Raw genomic sequence first — 20460 nt, forward strand, 5'->3', positions numbered from 1 at the left:
ATCAGGGTCCCTGCTCAGTGAGGAGCCTGCTTCTCCCTTTCCCTCTGTCTGCTGCTCCCCCTGCTTGTGCGCTCGCTCACTCTCTCTCTCTCTCTCAAACAAATAAAATTTTAAAAATAAAATAAAAAGTTACCAGGGAAAGAGGAAAGGGGAGCTACTACTTGCCGGTACAGAGTTCCTGTTTGGGGTTAAAAAAAAGAAAAAAAGGGTTTGGAAACAGAGCAGTGATGTTGCACAACATGGGGAATGTAATTAATGTCATTGAATTGATTATACACTAAACAATGGTTAAATGGTGATTTTTATGTTAGATCTATTTTCCCACAATTTTTTTTTTAAACTTAGGAACAGAGGAAGAGCAGAACTGAGGAACCCCAAATAGGTACCTGTGGGGCTGAGCTGGCAGGAAAGTGGGGTGGGGGGTGGTTCTTGATTTATTTCACTGTTTAACTGCTCATGCGTTTGCAACATGTTCATAGTGTATAAACAACATTAGTGACTCTAGAGGATCCGTGTCTGTCCTATTACACCATTAAAGACTTTTTCGTCCAACTCTCTCAAAAAAAAGTGTTATGTGGGTTCCACTGGGAACCTCCGAGTTCCCAGCAAAAGATTTTTTAAAGAAATTATTTATTTGTTTGTTTGTTTGTGTGGAAGAGAGAGAAAGAGCACAAGCCAGTTGCGGGGTGGGGGGGCGGTGCAGAGGGAGAGGAAGAGAGAAGGAATTTCAACCAGACTCCACACTGAGCGCGGAGCCCAACTGCGTGGCTCTGTCTCATTACCTTGAGATCATGACCTGAGCGGAAACCAAGAGTCACGCTCCCAACCGACTGAGCCACTGAGGTGCCACCCCCCACCACCACCAAAGCAAGGGATTTTGGACAGAACTTTCAGCCTCAGTGCATGTCGGTGGGCAGCCCGTGATTGTCATCTTTCTCAGGCATGTGGAGATTCTGCCTGTGATGTTGAAGGGGCACATGCCACCCGTGAATTTCAACCTGAGGGCAATTTGCACGTACCCCCCCCCCCCACCTCGGGAGGCAGCACTGGTGCAGCCACGCGGGAAAAGAATGCTGTGTCCTGGAAGAACGGAAAGTAGGATCAGAAGAGCCAAAGCAGGTGGGTTCTCCTCCCTCCCAGGATACAGACCCTCTTTCATGGTTTTCGTTGGAACTTGACTCTTGATCTTCGGAAGGCAGCGAAATGAAATAGAAACAAAGGAGCTTGTCAGCTCCCAGGTAGCCAAGTGGTGAGAAAGTTTAAATTCAGAGGACATGACAGGATAGTTAAAAATACCCAGAGAGACCTGGCAACACCCAGAACAATGAGATAACAAAGTAGGTCAGGGCCGTTCGCGGTGGTCAGAGGATGCGGCTCGGCGCCCGGCAAAGAGGGAGCCCACACTGGGTACTGGAAGAGTTGATACTGTCCGTGGCGTAGCATGCAGAATTATGTATTTCAGAGCGTTGTCACTCATCCGTAGCAAATAGCAAAGTAATAAGGAAGGAAGAAAGGAGAAGTAGGGAGAGAAGGAGGTAGAGAGAAGGAGAGAAGAGAAAAGAAAGAGGAAAAGAGAGAGGGAGGAAGAGACAGAGGGAAGGAAGAAAGGAAGATGCTAGATGAGGAAACTCACAAACGAATTCCTTTCAATAGGGAGATAAAAATACCAAGCAGCACTTGGGGAAGGTGGGGGACTATTGACTGTGAAGTATTGATCAGCGAGAATCTGCGGTTTAGGGTATGGAAAGGATCAGAGTAGCTAAGAAAGAGCCAGAACAGTACCTGGTAAATTCCAGAAAAAAATGCAGAATGACCAGTCCCTGATGTAGAGAGGGTATGTAGATGCAGAGGGGAGCAAGGAAGCAGAACAGACAGACTGGGGGAGAGGTACATATTTTTTTTTTTTTTTAATCTCAAGAGGAGAGCTTCCTGGGGTGAGACAAAATCTTCTACAAAGCCACCTGCCAATATGCCATTCCAGGTGCCTTGAAAGCAGAAAGGCCACGTTATGCTAATGACGTGATAATAAAGGGAAAGACATATAGAAGGGAAGAAACAGTGCACGTGTGGTGTCTGAACTTCCTTCTGCCTCTAACAAATTACCATGAACTTCGTGGCTTAGAACAGCACAGGTTTATTTCTTATCTTACAGTTCTGGACGTCAGCGGTCCAAAATGGGTGTCCCTGGGCTAAAATCGAAGCATCCGCAGCACAGCTTTTCTCCTGGAGGTTCTAGGGGAGAACCCACGTCCTTGCCTTTCCTGGAAGCTGGAAGCCGACAGTCCTGGGCTCGCAACCCCTTCGTCCACCTGCAGAGCTCACAACACAGCACTGGGAATGCCTGTCTCTCCTCCTGACCATGGCTTCTCTTATGTCTCCTTCTTGTACTTGTAAAGACCCTGTGCTTATAATGGGGCCATCAGAGAAGCCTCCCTCTTTAAAGGTCATCTGAATACCAGCGTCAATTCCATGGGCGACCTGAACCCCTCTTTGCCATGTAGCGTAACATTGTCCCAGGTCAGGACAAAAATGTGTCTTTGAGGGAGCCATGACTCGGCTTCCCACAGGGTGGAACCACCATGATTTAGTTAACACCATCCCAAGAAAAGGTCTGAAGAGAAGTCTGGGCTGGGCTTTGCCACAGATGGAAGCTGGTATTTAGGGAAAGACTGTATCTTGCAGCCACCTTGATCCTCCAGCCCAAGGAGAGAGACCTTCCAAGTCTTGGCCCCCTGTGTCTCTCCCTGGTTCTAGTCAGACCCCGTGTTGAGGAATCAATCACGCAGCCCCATGTCCCAGCTACCTCACCAGCTGACTCATCAGCCTCACTGCCCAGAAGCAAATCCCAAATTCTCCTCAGTCAAGACTAAAGAAAGACAGACGTCTGTTCATCATCCTGGAGCTCCTTTAAGAAAAGAAGTGGGGAAGCCTCCTGCATAGATCATTCCCCTGTCCTCCCCTTCTCCCTGGCAGGTTGGACCCACCCAGACAAGTCCACAGTAGGCTTCATTCTTAGATCCATTCTGCAGGTGAAAAACTTAAGCCTGGAGATGTTAAATGGCTTGTCCATGGCTTGTCCTGACACGTAAACATGGAACTGGGATTCAGCTCCAGATCCAACTGACCCCCAAAGTTCAGTTGCCCATTCAACGAGCTTGAGTAAGCCCTTATTTGGATTGTAAGTACACAGATACAAAGCCAAGATCTATTCCCAATGCATTCAATTTAAAGGACATGCTGACAAAGAAAATGTATTATATAAAGAAGAATATATATGATATAATGATATCACATATATAATGGAATATTATTCAGCCATAAAGAAGAATGAAATCTTGCCATTTGCAATAATATGGATGGATCTAGAAAGTATAATGCTAAGCAAAATTAGTTAGTCAGAGAAAGACAAATACCACATGACTTCGCTCATATGTGTAATTTAAGAAACAAAACAAAAAGAGAGACACACCAAGAAAATAGATTCTTCACAGTCAGAGTGGGTGCCCAGGTCATGGGCACTGAGCCCTGTACAGAATTGTTGAGTCCCTATATCATCCACCTGGAACTACCATAACACTGGATGTTAACTACACTGGCATTGATTTTTTTTTTTTTTTAAAGGACACACTGGCATTTATTCAGTTAGACATAACAGCATCGGGGTTTGCACCAGAAAGCCAGGGAGGCTGTAGTAGCTCACAGGAATGACAACTCACCCTGTCCTGTTGGCCAGTGGATGGATTCCGTAGAAAGGGACAGCTAAGCCGAGTCACGAGACTCAGGGAGGATTCATCCGGGCAAACATGTCCTTAATAGGGGACCTTACGGGCAGCTGCGTCTCTGCTCTAGGCCTTACTCCAGGTCCCAGAGCAGCCTCTGTCTACCTGAGTTATTGTCAGTCATAACAGCAGAGAAGATCAAGCAAACCACGTGCTGGTTCTGGAAGTTTCTTCCTTGAAGTCACACACGTCACTTTACCTCCATTTATTGGCTCAAGAAAGCCACGTGGCCAGAGCCGGCAGTAGTGGGGAGGACCAGCAAGGGGTGATCCGTAGATGTGAGTAAAATGTAACACATCATACACAGAGACACAGAGGCAAACTCATAGCCTGCATTTCACATACCCGCCCAATCACAGAGGACTCGATCTTTCTCTCCCAGAGGCAAGAAGTCATCAAAGGCAGGGAAAATTTGAGTTCACAACACTGTGTCAGATGGACCAGTTCCTGGCTGTGGGAGTAAGCATCCCTCCCAAGGTTTTCCTAATAGATGAATAATAAACATTCCACTGAAATCTTTAAACGGATAGAGGAGTTTAATTACAAGAATTTAATTTTTCACAAGCAAAAGCTGCCTTTATACAATTACAGTGAGACAACTTTTAATTAACTTTGGAAACTTTCTTTTGCTTGGAAAATCTAATTAAAAATACTTAGGGAACTATTAACATAACACAAGATTCGGGGGGGCAGAAATAATATTGAGAAGGCATGGGAAAGAGACACGGAAGAGATGTCACTGAGAGGTCCGTGTCACCTCATTTCCCTGAGCATTCAACGTTTCCTGGACCTCCCCAAGCTCTGGGGACATCGGGGAGGGATTTTGCCAGCAGTAGTTTTGTGGGATTCCTCTCTGCAATGGAGTCCAGCAAGACTTCTGTCTTTCCTTCTTGTGCTTTTGGGGCTCCCTCACCTCTGATGTGTGGGATACAGAGGAAGAGGCGAGTGGCTACAGTGTCCCTGGGAGGGGGCAGCCAGGGTGATGCTGTTGACTTTGCAACCTGTCTACCCCTGATGTGCGCCCAGGGAGATGTCAACCACAGCGGGCCTCTGAGAGCGGTCCCTGATCCCACAGCATCAACATCAGCAGGAAGCTGATTAGACAGAGGATCTTCCAGACCCTCACGCCCCTCCTGAGAGCCACTGGGTCTGAACGGACATTGGCACATGATGTCCAGGTGGCACATGTACATGCCTCGAAGTCTGAGAAGCACTGAACTTGGCCACAGAGATCTCCAAAGGTAAGGTGCCAACAGTCTGCTTGGGTCTGATGTTCATGACATCAGTTGGGGGAGCACGGACGTTGTCTACAGAACCCCAAGTTCGAGTCAGGAAGTCTGACCTCCACGTGCTCTCTGAGGTGCCCCTCAACCATCCTGGCTTGTTTCCTCACCTGTGACTTGAAGAGAGCAGTGCCCACCCTTGAAGGTTGGCCAAGAACATGGGTGGGCAGCGCTGAACCAGGGACAGCCTCCTCAAGTTTCAGAGTTCTTTGCCAATGATGTCATCAGGCAAGGCTCATCCCATTGAAAATCAAAGAGCCCCTTGGGGGTGAGCTGACCGAGAGTCCAACCCGGTCTGACACCAATTCATCAAAGACCTGGGGCAAATCACATCACTGCTCTGATCTCCATTTCTCGACATGCTCAGCAACCGAGCAGACAGTCACAAAATGTGCGGGCTCAGCTGAGATCTAAGGTCATCTGTGAGGCTCTCGAGGGCTCTGGCATGTGTCATTTGAATAGAGCTTCCTTGTAAGCGGACCCCACCTCCCCAAGTGAATGCAGACTGAGGCAGAGGGATTTCTGGCAAGGGCCGGCCCCCTGGAGGCTTGCGGAGGGAAGGGATAGGACCTCTGCGTGTTACAGAGATGTGGCTTTCTCACTTAGTCCCCGCTGCGACCCTAAAGTCAAAACCACAAAAAAAAAACAAACTAAACTGATTCTCAAGTGGCTCTGCCTCCCCGGGCCCACCTGGCCTCGCACCTGCCCACCAGGGGCTCCGAAGACAACCAGTTGACCCAGATTCCTGAATCCAACGGCCTCTGTCAGGTTGTGCAGGGGAGAGACGTAGGGAGGAACTTTAATGTTACACTGACCCCCTGTGGAAGTCAGAGGTGGCTGACAGGGCTCCCACCTCCAGCAACCCCCCACGCGCCCCCATCTGCCCAGCAGGACTCCCGAGGACCTTCCTAGATGCCCTCAAGGAGGACCACCCACCAGCTGCCTCTTCTGAGAAAGAGGCCACTGGCAAACCTGACTGTATTGGGGGAGCCCACCAAGGTCAGACAGAGGACAACAGAAGGGGGCAAACCCTCTGCTCTAGGCTGAGCCCCTTCCCCGCCCCCCCAGCTTCCAACCACCAGCTCTTGCCTGGATCTTGCTACAGTCTTCTCAGTAGCTTCCCTGCCCCCAGATTCACCCTCCTCCGGGCTGGGGTACATCCCTCAGTCTGGCTTTCAGAGGACCCCGTGATCTAGCACAACCTGCCTCAGTGAGGCCAGGAGCATAGAACAACTCCCACTCCCACAGTTTCCCTTTGCTCAGGCTGTTCCCCCCACCTGGACCCCCCCCCCAACCCTGCCGGCCTCCTCAGAGTCTTGCCCAGGACTCGAACGAACAGCAGAAACGCCCCCTCCTCACCATGCCTTCCCTCCTGGGCTGGCGCCTGCTCCTGCCTCAACCCAGACAGGTGGCGGGTCACGTGCCCTCTTTGTGCCTCTGTTTTCTCAAATATCACATCACGGTGTCACATCACTACTCCAGCCGGTGCGGCCTGCAGGAGAGGCATGGGGTGTGATGACATCACAGTGGCCGCAGAAACTGTTAGGTCTGTGACTCGGTCACATTACACCCTGGCGGTTTCTGCCAGGCTGTGTCTTGCGTCGTAGAGAGGTTTTGTCTTGCACTCTGACCCAGAAGGATGGAGCGTGGGCCAATGGAACCAGCGAGTGGCAGAGTCGGGCCCGGAATCCTGAGGTCCCACTCTGTGCTGAATGCCAAAGACACCAAGAGGCCCTCAAAGAGCCCCTGGTTGGTGGCGAGGCCAGCCGGGAAGATTACGGTTCAGGCTGATGAGGGCTGGTGCAGAGGCGCCACATAGCAGGGCCCTTGACCCAGCCCTGAAGGTCAGGGAAGGCTTCCTGAAGGAGGTCACGTCTGAACTGAAGCCTGAAGGGCCAATGTGTGCTGGCCAGACGGTGCACGCGGGTTGGCAGGGAGGTGCCATGGGTGTGGGTGATGACCCCCAAGGGGAAGGGACCACGAGAGGCCAGTGTGGCCAGCACAGACATTGGGAGGGAAGGCGGCAAGGCTGGAGGAGCCGCATCGGGCAAATACGGCAAATCCGAGCTCAGTGGAAAGGCTCTGCCAGCGTTAAGCAAGAACGTGAGATGGTCAGATTGTGCGCTAAAAACCACTCCTGTAACTTCAAGATTGGGGATGGGGAGGGGACAGAGCGCATCAGGCGGTCCCTCCAGCAGACATTGCCCCTATCTTTGGACTCTGCCCAGCAAAAGAAAGCTCCAGGTAAACTGTAAGCCTAAGGGTCTATAAAACTGAGGGGGCCACAGAAATAGAGTCCCAGAGCCCACAAGGACCTTAGATCCATGTCACCACTGACAGACCGAACCCCCAGCACGGGACTCGCGGCTTCCTCTTTCCACTTGGTCTCGCCCAGTGTCCGCCCAGGGTCCGCAGGCGCCAGTGCGAACCGTCTCCCAGGGAGAAGCGGAGATCTCGCAGTATCAGTGTCCCGGTCTCCATGAGCCTGATTTGGATCCCAAAAGGCCAGAAGGGCATTTTCTGAGAGCCCAGAGCCCAGAATGGAGAGAACACACTGCTTGCCGCGCTTCTGCTCCGTTTTGCCTGGTTACTCTCCAGGTGAGAGTCACTGGCAGGAAATGCCAAGGAGAAGGAAGACTAAAACCCAGCAGGGTGAGGACCCAAGCCAAAGGCCAAGGCACCTGCCAGGGGGCAGCCCCTGATAGGACAGGCACTTATTGGGGAGAGGAATGGGGCATCTTAGCGCTTCCCTGCTTCCTTCAACCACCTCACTCCTGAGGGTTTTCTCTCCATTTGTGAATTTCTGAGGGGGTGTTTCGGGGAGGGTGTGCAGAGTGGACACAGGATTTTCCACACGTACATTCAAGACTCTGCATGTCTGTGTTGGAGTGTTCTGTGTGTTTGCCTGGAAGTGTCCCATGGGCAATTTTGCTTGTTTCTTTATGGGTACAATTATTCTCGGCATTCAAACGTGTGGGGTCCCATTTGCCCCTTTGGGGGTGTTTGTGTAGGAACCCATGCATGCGTGCAGTTAGGTGTGAGCTCAGGTAGGTGTCTGTTTACCCACGCCCCGGGCACCAAGTAAATTTCTGAAATGTCGATCTGACCCCAACATCCTCCTCTCAACCTTGATTTCTATAATGGCCCACCCGTCTGTCCATGTGCAGACCGGGAACAGGAAGGGCACCATGGGGGGGTCTCACGATCTGGCATCTGATACCATGGGTGCAAGTGCCAGTCTACCTCTCACTAGCTGGTGAGCTCAGGCCAAATGAACTAACTCAGCTATCAAGTGCCAAGGATAGACAAGTCCACGACCTGGACTAAATGGTGTGTGTGCTGTGCATGGTCAGGGCTGCACGGTCAGCCCTCATTCTGCGCCCCAAGCATGCCATGCCTTTCCCAGCCCGGCCTTCTCCCATCTATCCCCAGCCACTCACCAGATATGTCACTGCCCCTGTGTGTCACACACTCTGCGAGTCACAGACAAGCTGACCTCCACACGCCAGGCAGTAGGCAGTACCAAAGGGGGAGCAGACCATACCCAAGTCGTGTGGAAGGAACATGGGAGCACAGCGGAGGGCTGGGGAATCGGGGAAGGCTTCCTGGAGGAGGCAGCATCTAACCCATAACCCAAAAGATAAGAAGGCATCGGCTAGGTTTAGGGAGGAAGAAGAGACAGCCAAGCAGAAGGCACAGCGTAGGAAGATGAGAAAGAGGCATTGGAAAGACACAGGAAGACCAGGGAGTGTTGGCTGTGACATCAGCGCTGCCCTCAGTCCCTTCCACATCTACCAGCACGTTCCTTCTCACCGAAACGAGGAAGGGCTGTCGTCCCCACTTACCAAATGAAGAAGCTGAGGCCTAAAGATGTTAAGTAACTTGTCCGAGGTCACACAACTGTAAGGCTGCAGAGGGAGGGGAGAAGAGCCAGAGCAGCCTCGAGAAGCAGATGCAGGGCCCGCCAGGTGTAGGGTCCCAAGCGCCCTGGCTTCAGAACGGCAAGACTGGTAAGACTCTCCTGGTCTGCTCACTCAGCTGGATGAGCTCGGGCCCCTGGTATCTCCCTCAGCTGCCTGCGCTGCAAAATGAGCAGGATGAAAGCCTCAGGCTAACATCTCGTAAGGAGGAACTAGAGAAGGAGTGCCTGACCAGGGGCCTGCGCCCAGGAGGGCTCCTTTCTCCTCTCCCTTCCCTGCAGGGCAGCGTGTTGAGCACCCACAGGCTCACACTGCAAACATTAGGAGCCTCCAGTGGAGAGCAGCAACCCTGCCCCGCTTCCTTTCACCCCTGCCCCTCGTAGGCTCATTTCTCAGCCTGCACAAGGCAGGACACGGTGCCCAGCAGTTAGGAGTCTTGCCCTTGCATGTACTGAGAGGATGTCCTGGAGAGTGTTGTTCATCCGAGCAGGAAGCTGTATCTGAGACTCAGGAGGATGGGCTCTGTCAGCCTCTCTCAGAAATAGTCATGGCTTCTCTAGGCAACAGCAAACAAGCTGTAGATGCTGCTTTCCCTCTTTGCTTTGGCTGCTGGGGAGCTCAGAGCCAAACATAAGTTTGATCATCCAGCCCTATCAGTTTCCTAGTGCTCACTGAGAGGGAGCAACGGAGGCCCTTTCCACAAATGCAGACAACTTCCCGGCATATAATAGGGGCTCAAACATTCTCTTAGGTGAGTGTTTGGCATGCCTTAAAGTATTTGTTCACTCCTAGCTTCAACTTTCTTACTCTTTTCCCCCCCAAAATAAAAATACACACTTCCTACTGGAAATTCCACCCCTCAGAGATAATGCCCATGTGTGTATTTTAGTGACCATCCTTCCAGACAGGCATGAAACAAAAGTATAATTTTTATAAAAATAGCATTATATAATTCACTCAACTATATGTCACGGATACTTTTCACATCAACGGATGAAAGCCCACAGGGATGCACTGTGTGCCCTAATATGGATTACCCCGATTTCTTTAGCCAGATCCCTGTTTCTATGCATTGAGGCTCTTTCTCATTCCGACAATTATAAGACAGGCGGCCTTGACCTGTTTTATGCTGGTGCCTCATTTCTCCCATTTGTGTGATCTTTCTCTAACAAACACCTCCCAGAAAATGTGTCTTACTTTTGTTTTTAACCGGCCCATATTCTCCGAGCTGTGCAACTGGCAAATCCTTTTGGGAGCTAGAAAAGAGGGGGGGGGGAGGATATTTATAAAATGAAATAAATGATGGTATATTACCCATTTGGCAAAACAATGGAGTATTATTCAACCGTAACAAGGAGTGAAGCATGGATATGTGGATGAGCCTGGGAAATATGCTAAGTGCAAGAGGCCAGACACCAGGGGCGCCTGGGTGGCTCAGTGGGTTAAGTCTCTACCTTCAACTCAGATCCAATCTCAGGGTCCTGGGATCGAGCTCCACATCGGGCTCTCTGCGGAGCAGGGAGCCTGCTTCTCCCTTTCTCTCTGCCTACTTGTGATCTCTTTCTGTCAAAGAAGTAAATAAAATCTTTAAAAAAAAAAGCAGCCAGGCACCAAAGGGCTCAGTTTTTATGATTCCATTTGTATGAAATGCCCACAACGTGCAAAGCTGGAGAGACAGAAAGTAGGTAAGCGGCTGCCTCGGCCTGGGAGATATGGGCTGGGGTGGGGCGGTTGGAAAGTGAGGGGTAAAGGGTAACGGGTTTGCTTCTGAAAAATGAAAATGTTCGAAAATGGATGGCGGGATGGTCGCACGACTTTGTGAATAAGAATAACATTCAACGGAAGTGACTTGCAATGCCGTTGAATAGCGCACTTTCAATGGGGGGGGGGTTGTAGGGTATATATCTCAGTAAAGCTGTCCCCAAAATAATAAAACATAACAAAATAAAATAAAATAAAATAAACACGCTGAACAGATCCCAGGAGGCTGAGAGGAGACAGGAGGTCTGTAGGAGAGCAGGGAGCAATGGTTGACATCGTGCGGCTCCTTGTCTGGAGAAGAAACCAGGAGGCAGGGTCTCGCCTCCACTTCACTCTGGGAGATGGTGGCAAAAGGCTCCTCTGAGGTTTGGGGACACACAGGAGATGTTCCCAGATCTGCAGGGCCTCCCGCCAGACTGGCAGGCATCCCCAGCCCGACCTCCCCAAACAGCTGGCTCCCACCAGCTAGGAAGGTCAGGAATGCAGGTAGAGTCTCCTCGGGGCGCATGTCCTCTACGTGCTTCCTCTCGAAGCTCTCCGATTACGACCACCTTTTTATCATTTGCCGAGCAAACCTATTCCCTTGAAATTTGCTAATAAAAGCCAAGAAGCAGCAAACTGAAAAGAAGAAGAAAGAGCCCTCAGAGTCCGGGAGGGCGGAGGGCGGGAGGAGGAAGCGGCCCCTTGGGGCCCATTTCTGTTCTTTCTTTCTTTTTAAATATTTTTTTTAAAGATTTATTTATTTATTTTAGAGAGGAAGAAAGGCATGAGCAGGAAGGGGCAAGGAAGAGTGAACCTGAAGCAGATTCCTCTCTGAGGAGCCGGATGTGGGGCTCGAGCTCAGGACCCCGAGATCACGACCTGAGCCAAAACTAAGAGTTAGGTGCTTAACCAACTGAGCCACCCAAATGTTCCTCAGGGCCCATTTCTTGCCCCCATTGTATCAGGCTGGATCGCTGGGGCGTCTGGGGGACCGTGGGTATGGCAAGAGTCCCACCACGGCTCCACATGGCATCAGCCTCCCGAGAATGTGCCATGGGGACACTCCCAAAGACTGAAGACATAGGGAGGGGGGCAGCTGGGGGCCACAAGCTACCAGGTGGCCTCCGACTTTCCAGGAATATTCCTCCTTTCCCGTCACCCTCCCGAGGGCCTTTCCAGTCCATTCAGTGGGGCTCTGGAGTGGCCCGGAGGCTCAGAGGCAGGCCAAGGCTTCAATCCCACTCCCCAGTTCCAGGGCCCCGACCAAGAGATTTTTCTCCCCTGAGCCTCAGTTTCCTTATCTGTAAGATGAGGATGATGGCCACAATCTACAGTTCATTTTGTTCCCTGGGTGGTGTGAAGATCCTGTGACCCACTGGACAAGGATGAAAAGATTTAGGGCAGCAGATCCTGAAGACCAGACTGACGGTCCCCGGATTCCTGAGGACGCATATGAAAATACAGATTCCCAGGTCCCCTCTCAAGAGAGCAGTGGTTCTTTGACTATGGAACCCAGTGGGACCCAGGCATCTGTATTTGGAAAAAGCCTTTTGGCCCTTCGGGGTGGGGGTGCAGCCAGGCCCGGGGAACTTCTACTTTACAAACAAACATGGGTGCAGCGTCTCTGTGAGGGGCAGGGCTTGGGCAGCAAAGGCAGGCCGCTGGCCGATCCCGGGAGCAGCTCTCAGCTGACCAGCTACTTTTCTACTCTGGGCCTCAGTTTCCTCCTTGGGAAATGGGGGATCCCACCCGTCTTTCAGGTATGGTAGACAGGATGTGAAGTACTTAGCACCTAATGAGTCCCCAGTAAAGGGCGGCTGTTACCATTTTTATATTAGTTCATAGTTTGTATTGTTTGTAGAGGCTCTTAGAAAGTTCTTCATATGACTTAAAACCCAAAAGCCATCATTTTTTTATGGTCTTTGCCTAAATTTTTTTTCTTTTTTTTTTCTTGTTCCATTCCACAAGTAATGTATGTTCATTGTAAAGATTCAAATAATCAAGAAGGATTGAATGCTACTCCTTACAGTTTGGGGCACAGCTTTCTGGACATTTCTGTAAACAGGAATAAACCTACAGTTGTCATGTCATTCACACACACACACACACACACGCACACACAATGGAATCCTACACTGCAACTTGTGCTGAAATGGGTTTTCCTCCATCCAACAATCTATCATGAACCTCCTTCCAGACCAGTATATTGATCTATTGACCTAAGGCCTAAAAAGTGTTGTATTGGGGCATCTGGGTGGCTCACTGGGTTAAGCCTCTGCCTCTGGCTCAGGTCATGATCTCAGGGTCGTGGAATCCAGCCCTGTATCAGCCTCTCTGCTCAGCAGGGAGCCTGCTTCCTCCTCTCTCTCTCTGCCTGTGTCTCTGCCTACTTGTGATCTCTCTCTGTCAGATAAATAAATAAAATCCCTAAAATAAATACTTTAAAAAAAACAAAAAGTGTTGTATTAAGTGGGTGTGCCATGATTTATTCAACTAGCACTTTCTGATGGACGTTTGGGTAGCATTTTTCTGATTTTCCAACCTTACGAACAAATCCGCAGTGCCCATCTTTGGACATTTATCCTTGACCCTTCGGCAAGCCCTCCTAGCAGCCACCACGGATCCCATATCAAATATTTAAAATGCATTTATCTCATTTAATCCTCACTGCATCTCTGCCCAGTTCGACAGGTAAAGACGCTGAGATGGAAAGTTTCAAGTTCTGTGCCTCTGCTCCTAGAGCTGGTAAAGGGCAGGGCCGAGATGAAGCCCATGGTGGACTGACGGCATCCCTGGCCCTAACTTTCGCTGCCTCCCTGTGTCCCTCCCCAGGCTTGCCCCTCCCACACTGACTCAGTGACTTTGGCCAATGACACACCAGCAAGGAGAAGCCTTAAGAAATGTTTGCGTATTTCTTTCTTTTTTTTTTTTTTAAGATTTTTTATTTATTTATTTGACAGACAGAGATCACAAATAGGCAGAGACGCAGGCAGAGAGAGAGAGAGGGAAGCAGGCTCCCTGCTGAGCAGAGAGCTGGATGCAGGACTCGATCCCAGGACCCTGAGATCATGACCCAAGCCGAAGGCAGCGGCCTAACCCACTGAGCCACCCAGGCGCCCCTGTTTGCGTATTTCTGCGTCTGTCTTCAAACTCCTGTTCTGCCGTGAGAACAAGCCTGGGTGAGGGGGCCAGAGTTGGCCAGAGAATGAGCAAGGCCACGAAACATCTCCTCCAAGGCCATTCTAGACTAGCAAGCCCCCAGCCATCTTGCCAGCTGACCTAAGATCTGTGAACAAGCCCAGCCAAGACCAGTCAATCCTACCCAGATCAGCAGAACAGCATAGGCGACCTGCAGAGTTTGAAAATGAATAGATAGTTCTTATCAGAGCCACTACGTCTTGGTAAGACTTGCTCTGATTTGTTACGCAGCAATAACTAACCAATAAAAAGCCAATCCCTGACTCACAACCCCTGCTTTCCCCAAGAGCCCACAGCCCTTGTTAGGGGTCAAAGCCCTACCCATAGCCTATATGTAGCAGACACTGTGCTGACAGGTCTAGAGGTCAAGACTGCGTAAGATAAGGCCCTGCCACCGAGGAGCTGATCGTCCAGTGAGAAAGAACCTCATGAGTGACTACTGTTCAGAGATCGGAACCTGAGGCTCAGAAGGGATCTGTAACTGGGCCACAATCACACAGCACTTTAGTTACAAAGAGTAACTTCAGGCTCTTGACCTTAAATCAAGACTTCCTAGGGCCACTCAGAACTAGAAGCTTTCTTGAGTGTCAATAAAAATTACTTTATTGGCCTAGATGCTACCCCTGACTATAGCAGGCAGCAACCCAGGGACAGCCTGTTCCCAATTTAGTGAGTCAAGTAAAAGACCTCCAGTTTCCGTCTGAAGGCATTAGCTGCAAATTTATATTTGAGGCCCTGTGTGCAGTTTTTTATGCATCCTTAAATACCAAAACATAATTACCAGTGTCAATACATAATGTTTATTTCTTTCAGAACCGACATTTTAATTTTCCTGAGCAGGCGGGAAAAATGATATGCATAAAAATAATGACAAATATTAAAAGTCTCCCAAATAAGGGACCGGGATCACCCGCGTAATCCTAAATTTAAATGCATTCACGATCACAGCCATATTAAAGGTCTGATAAGCCAAATTAGGTTCCATGTAAGCATAATTAATCTTCCTTTTCAATGAAGATATTACAAGGGCGTTAATTTGAATCCCAAAGGCCTTTGGGAAATTGAATTATATAGATAAAGCAAATATTTGACCTTTTACAGATAATTACTATTTAAAAAAAATTCACAATGCAAATGAACAGCAAGTAAACCTCAGGTGTTCCTGGGTCCTACCGAAATAAAGTTCTTTCTAAATATTCAGCAGAAAAGAGGCAGATAGTGTGCTCTGTTCCGCCTCCCGGTTTTTTCATTTCAAATTTGGAAGCATAAAACTCCAGCCAGGGGTCCTGGTGTTTATTAACAAATAATTGAATGGAATTGGCCGGTGCCGATTATGTCAAATTTGCAAATTATCTGTTATCGTGCATAGGTCATTAAATTTCAGAAGACACAGCAAATGCAGCTACAGGGATGATCCCAGGCCAGCATTCAGCGGGGCTGATGCTTACCCCGGGGAATGACTCAGCCCCGGAACAGTGCTCCTGACATCTGTGAGTCAGGTCCCCATGTCCACAGGGAGGGTGGGAAGGCGGAGCTGGTGTCAACACCCCGGCCCTTCCCTGCAGACAGCTGGTGGTGTAAAAGAAAGAACAGGTGTCTAGGGCCACGTGAGGGGGATGAGTGACCCTGGACCGCCTCTGGCCTTCCGTTCCTCAACAGTGAATGAGTAGAATGGCACCAGCAGTCATGGCCTTTCCCGATCTGAAAGGAGATTGTGGAGTCCTAATGCCCGAGGCCTAATGTCCTTTGTCGTGAACAGTCCTACCTTTGTGTCCTGGTCCCCACCCCCTGCCCCATCCCCTCCCATCAGGCTCCCTGAGTTTTCCGATCTGCAGAAGGGGTCTCTACCACTCACGCGACATCCTGAGGTTCCAGGGAAGAGGAAGTAAGCAAGGGCTTACCGGCACCTTGCAGAAAGGAAGCACTCCTGGATGGTCCCCCAGGGTTCAGCATGCCGTGTCCCTCCCCCACACCCCCGAACAGCAGCCCCCTCCCCGATTCCAGAGCATTCCTTATCTCTGGGCACAGGATCTCGCACACTCGCTGCAGCTCTGGCCCTAGCCCCTTCGCAGAATGAGGCAACCACAGCGGCTCAAGCTCAGCTTCACCGAGCACTAACCTCTGCGCTGTTCTAAGGGCTTTACCTGGGGATTCCACGGAATCCCCTAGCAATCCTATAAGGCAGGCTTAGAGATGAGGGAACCGAGAGCCGGAGACATGGCAGGACCGGGGCTCACACACACCGTCTTTTATCCCACGGGTGCCACCACCCACAGCGCACACATGCTAAGCTGGGGCCCAGCCACATTCCCCCCCCCACCTGGGCCACACCTTCCCAGTGGCCTGAACACAAAGACAGGCGCCCCCTCCTCTCCAAAAGCCAAGGCCTTTAGTTCATCGACCCACTCTAGCAGATTCCCAGGCTCCCCAGCTGGCCAGGCCTAGAGCCGGAAGGAACCATGACCAAGTGACATCGAAGAGTAGGCCTGAGGACCTCCCTAGTCCCCTGAAGGGGGACATTCTAGAACAGTGTCTACTTCTGCTTCCTCTGAGGACTGAGCTTGGCCCCAGCTACAGGGGCCAGTCGTGTCCCCAGGATGTTCAGATCTGAGTTCAGAGCTAACTAAAGTGCTTCCGTGAAAAAAGCAGGCTCACGGGCAGAAGGGCAAGAAGAAAACTGCGTCCCCAGTGGTGGGACAGAGCAGAGAGGCCAGCTTTCCTGGGCTTTCAGAGGGAACATTCTTGAGCGGGTTTTGCAGGATGAATGAGAGGCCGGTAGGTGAAACCGAGGGAAGACCGGAAGCAAAGAGAAGCCGTGGTCCTCATGCCTTGTGCCCCGTTCCAGCCCCAGACTCCCCTCAGCCCCAAGAGCTGCCACCAGGCGCTGACCTCACCCCTGGGCCCCCAGGGGCTGGCAGGATGCAAAATGGGACCCGCTCAGAGCGGGGCAGAGGAATGATTGCCCCCATCGACTCAATTCACCATCGTGTTCCAAGCTCACCCCAGGCACCATCCAAAGGCCTCACCAGGGCTCTGCAGGAAAGGAAGGTATTAACATTGAGACCACCTAAGGAAACCCCACCAAACCCTCACCCTCCCCACAGCCCCAGCAAAACAAGTCCAAAGGCCTCAGCTCGCCGGGAAGTGTTTTCAGGGGGACACATTGAAAATGGCCAGAAACAAAGTCATCTCCCCGCCATTGTCACGATGGAGTCTTCTAGCGCTCTGATCAGAGCAGAATCGAATCTGGCCAGGTGAAATTGAATTTGTACTTTTCCCTAATCATACAATCTTCAAACACTGAACGTCCTAGACCCAATTAGTCTGCCTTGATCTGAAAGGAGAGGGAAGTCATCCTTATTGGCAGGAGGGGAGTGAAACCCCAGAGCCTGGAGTTCTCGGTGATTGATCAGCTGAGTCCCCAGGAAAAGGGTGCATGGCCATGCTCCCAGGCAGGGGATGGGCTCACGGGGAGGTCTGCCTGCTATAGGCAATTTGGTACCCCCACGATCTGGGCCTTTCCAGAATAGGAAATATTTGTTTGCCAAGTGGGCTCCACCGCCAAGAACAGGACCCCCGTTAAACCTCAGATTAGGCTCAGACCGTCCCCAGGACTCCACTGTCCCTTTCCCAAAGATGGTCTCCTCCCGCAACCTCTTCTTGCACTGAACACACTTTCCTGGTGGTTTAATCTGTCCCCTTTGGCTTACTCTGCTTCCACTGTCTCCACCCTACACCTCTCTCTTGAGCTCCAAATGCAAAGATCCAGAAGCACCTCTGGGCCTCTCCATTCAGGCCCAAATGAAGTTGGCATCTTCATGTATTGAAAGCCCCAAAGCAGTCAGAATGAATGGAAACCCCAAAGCCAGGGAATATTCTAAATGTTGAAATCCATGCATATTTCATTCTCCTAACCCTATAAGGAAGTACTTTTATTAGCCCTATCTTAAAGACACATGTTGTAAGAGTCTTTGGAAGACCAGGAAAGAACTTGGCCACAACTCTGTAGACATTGGTCTGTTGCTGCAAAAGAAGGAAGTCTGAAGCCAAGCTGGACTTGTCCCTTGCTGGGTCACCTGTTAAATACTTCGCTTTTTCCTTCCTGGATCCTTGCAGGTTATTTGGTTTGCTCTTTTTCCTTGTAATTCAACACATTATCCAGAATTCATCGAAGTGGTGGTCTTCCATTGGCTTGGTCAGGAAGGAAGGGACCTTTGGACCTACACGGTGTGGCTTTAATTTCTGCCTTGGTGCCAGCTGTCCCACTCTTTCCACAAGACCCACCAACATACCTATTATTTCCCCATATTTTCTGTCTTTGTCCTTTTTTCCTGCCTTCTAAGGAAGCTTTCTAAGATTGTCCTCCACACGGTTGATTTGATTTTCTGTAAAGCCAATTCCACCATGAAGGCTTCCAAAGATACTGTAATGATTCCATTGTCCTCTGGGTCCCTTGTCAATCTTTCCTGCCTCCTCCAACTCTCTTAATATTTCATGGAGATTCCGTCCATCTCCGCTTCCTCTCCTTATAGTTTTCTGCACAAATTTCAGAAAAGCCACCATCTCCTTGCATTCTCCCAAGGGTCCAAAATGAGTTTCTCCCATTTCTTTTTGGATCCAGAGAAACCACTTCTGAGAGGTTGAATCATTCTCTGAGTTTTGAACAATAGCCTCTTTTAATTATTCAGCAATATTTTTTCAGAGGTCCCAAACCATTTCTTGAAGAAGAAGGTGAAACGACACTGGTTTATTCACCAAATATTTACTAAGCATCATTAGATCTCCAGCACGGCGGAGAAGGCCAGTGAGGCCTTCGGGACCTCCTGCCCACAGGTACAGAGAAACTCCGAATCTGTTTCTCCTCCTCAGGGCGTGGGGTGGCTCTACAGGGTCAGGGAAACAGGCTGTCTTCTGCACCTGCCACAGGTCGGGCAGAGCTCTATGGATGGGACACTAAATCCTGAGTGGGACCCGATGATGCTCATCATTTGGGGGAAGAAAAAGGGCACTCGTTGTCCCTTCCCAGGGCTGGATTTGCACAGCCGGTTCCCAGGAGAAGGGTTCTGCTCCTCCGTGATGGAGACAGGTCTCTCCTTGAGCCCTTGCCCTAACTTCTGAAAGGAGACCAACCATGGAGTGGAGTGGGGAACCTGGATCTTGCGGTGTAGACGGGAAACTGAGGGCAGCTGGCTCCAAAGCTGAGTATATGAGAAACCAAAGCAACTGTGGCTAACAGAGGGCGGCCCCTGACAGCCATGCCCAGGCCCCCTGCTGCCTAAATCCTGCTCCCTCCACAGTACAGGGCCACAGCACTGGGGAACAGGAGGAGAGCCCGCTGTGGCTTGGGCAAAGCAGTCAGTGGGACAGAGAAGTTTCGTTGTCAGCAAAAGATGTAGCTCTGGGATTTTTTTTAAATACTTGTACTGAGATTATCACTGACACACACACACAAAAAAAAAACAGCACATTTTTAGTGTGCACAGTTTGACGAGTTCAGACGTGTGTATACACCCATGAACCCATCACCACAATCAGCTCCATCACCTCCGTAAGTTTCCTTCTGTCCCTGTTGTTTTTTGTTTTGGGGTTTGGGGTTTGGGGGTCAGAACAATTAACATGAGATCTACCCTCTTGAAAAAATGGACATATTTTTCGGCGTGCAATGCAGTACTGCCGATTATAGGAAGTATGTTGTTCAGCGGATGTCTGGGACTTATTCCTCTCGCACAACTGTAACTTTATACCGACGGATTAACGATCCCCCTGTCCACCGTCCTCCCGGACGTGGCAACCACCCCCCTCATCTCTGCTTCCACGAGCTTGACCATTTTAGATCATCTCATGGAAAGTGGAACCACGCATGGCTTGTCCCGTGACCGGCTTATTTCACGGAGCGTGACGCCCTCCAGTTCCATCCGTGTCACAAACGGCAGGATTCCCTTCTTTTGGGAGGGTGAATAACATTCTGTTTTATGGACAGAGCACATTTTCTTCATCTGTTCATCTGTTGATGGCCATGTGGGTTATTTCCACATCTTGGCCCTTGTGAATAATACTGCAGTGAACATAGGAGTGCAGGTAAAATGAAGGATTTCTTAATCTCAGGTCAGAGAGAAGGTCCTGTGGTAAAAAGGTAGGGGGAAAAAGCTCCATATCAGACTGGTATGATTCGTGAGAAATAGCTAGAACTATCCCTGCCTTTGAAGAACAGACATAATTCAGGAGAAGAAGAAAATGAGAACTCCATGTAAACTAAGAAAATACACGCACCCATCTTTGATCATTTCAGAGGTGCACTGATCGCGCACGTCCCGAGCCCTGCGCTCAGGGGCGTAGAGATGAAATCCATGACACCTGCGATTTGCCGCTCACGGGCGGCCCCTGGGGCCAGAGGCATCAGCGTCAGCCGGGAACTTGTCCACAATGCCAATTCTCAGGCCCCATCGCAGACCTGCTACCTCAAAGTCTGAAATTTAACAAGATCCCCAGATGACCTGCTAGCACATTAAATATTGAGAAGAGCAGATTTTTAAAAAG

At 50.2% G+C, this 20460-nt stretch overlaps 1 long non-coding RNA gene across 3 annotated transcripts in view; it reads right to left on the reverse strand.

Moving 5' to 3' along the window:
- Positions 1–6540, reverse strand: part of LOC101685720 — a 44083-nt gene extending 37543 nt beyond the window's left edge. For 2 of the 3 annotated variants that reach the window (XR_006607506.1, XR_006607504.1), the window contains exon 1: positions 6422–6540. This is a non-coding gene — a long non-coding RNA (uncharacterized LOC101685720). Of the gene's footprint in view, positions 1–4124; positions 4263–6421 lie in introns of all 3 variants that reach the window. The other variant, XR_006607505.1, reaches the window with a different exon arrangement.
- Between the last annotated feature and the right edge of the window lie 13920 nt (positions 6541–20460).

This window comes from Mustela putorius, unplaced genomic scaffold (genome assembly GCF_011764305.1).
Source record: "Mustela putorius furo isolate JIRA1106 unplaced genomic scaffold, ASM1176430v1.1 tig00000596_pilon_pilon_pilon, whole genome shotgun sequence".
Classification (NCBI taxonomy): Eukaryota; Metazoa; Chordata; class Mammalia; order Carnivora; family Mustelidae; genus Mustela; species Mustela putorius.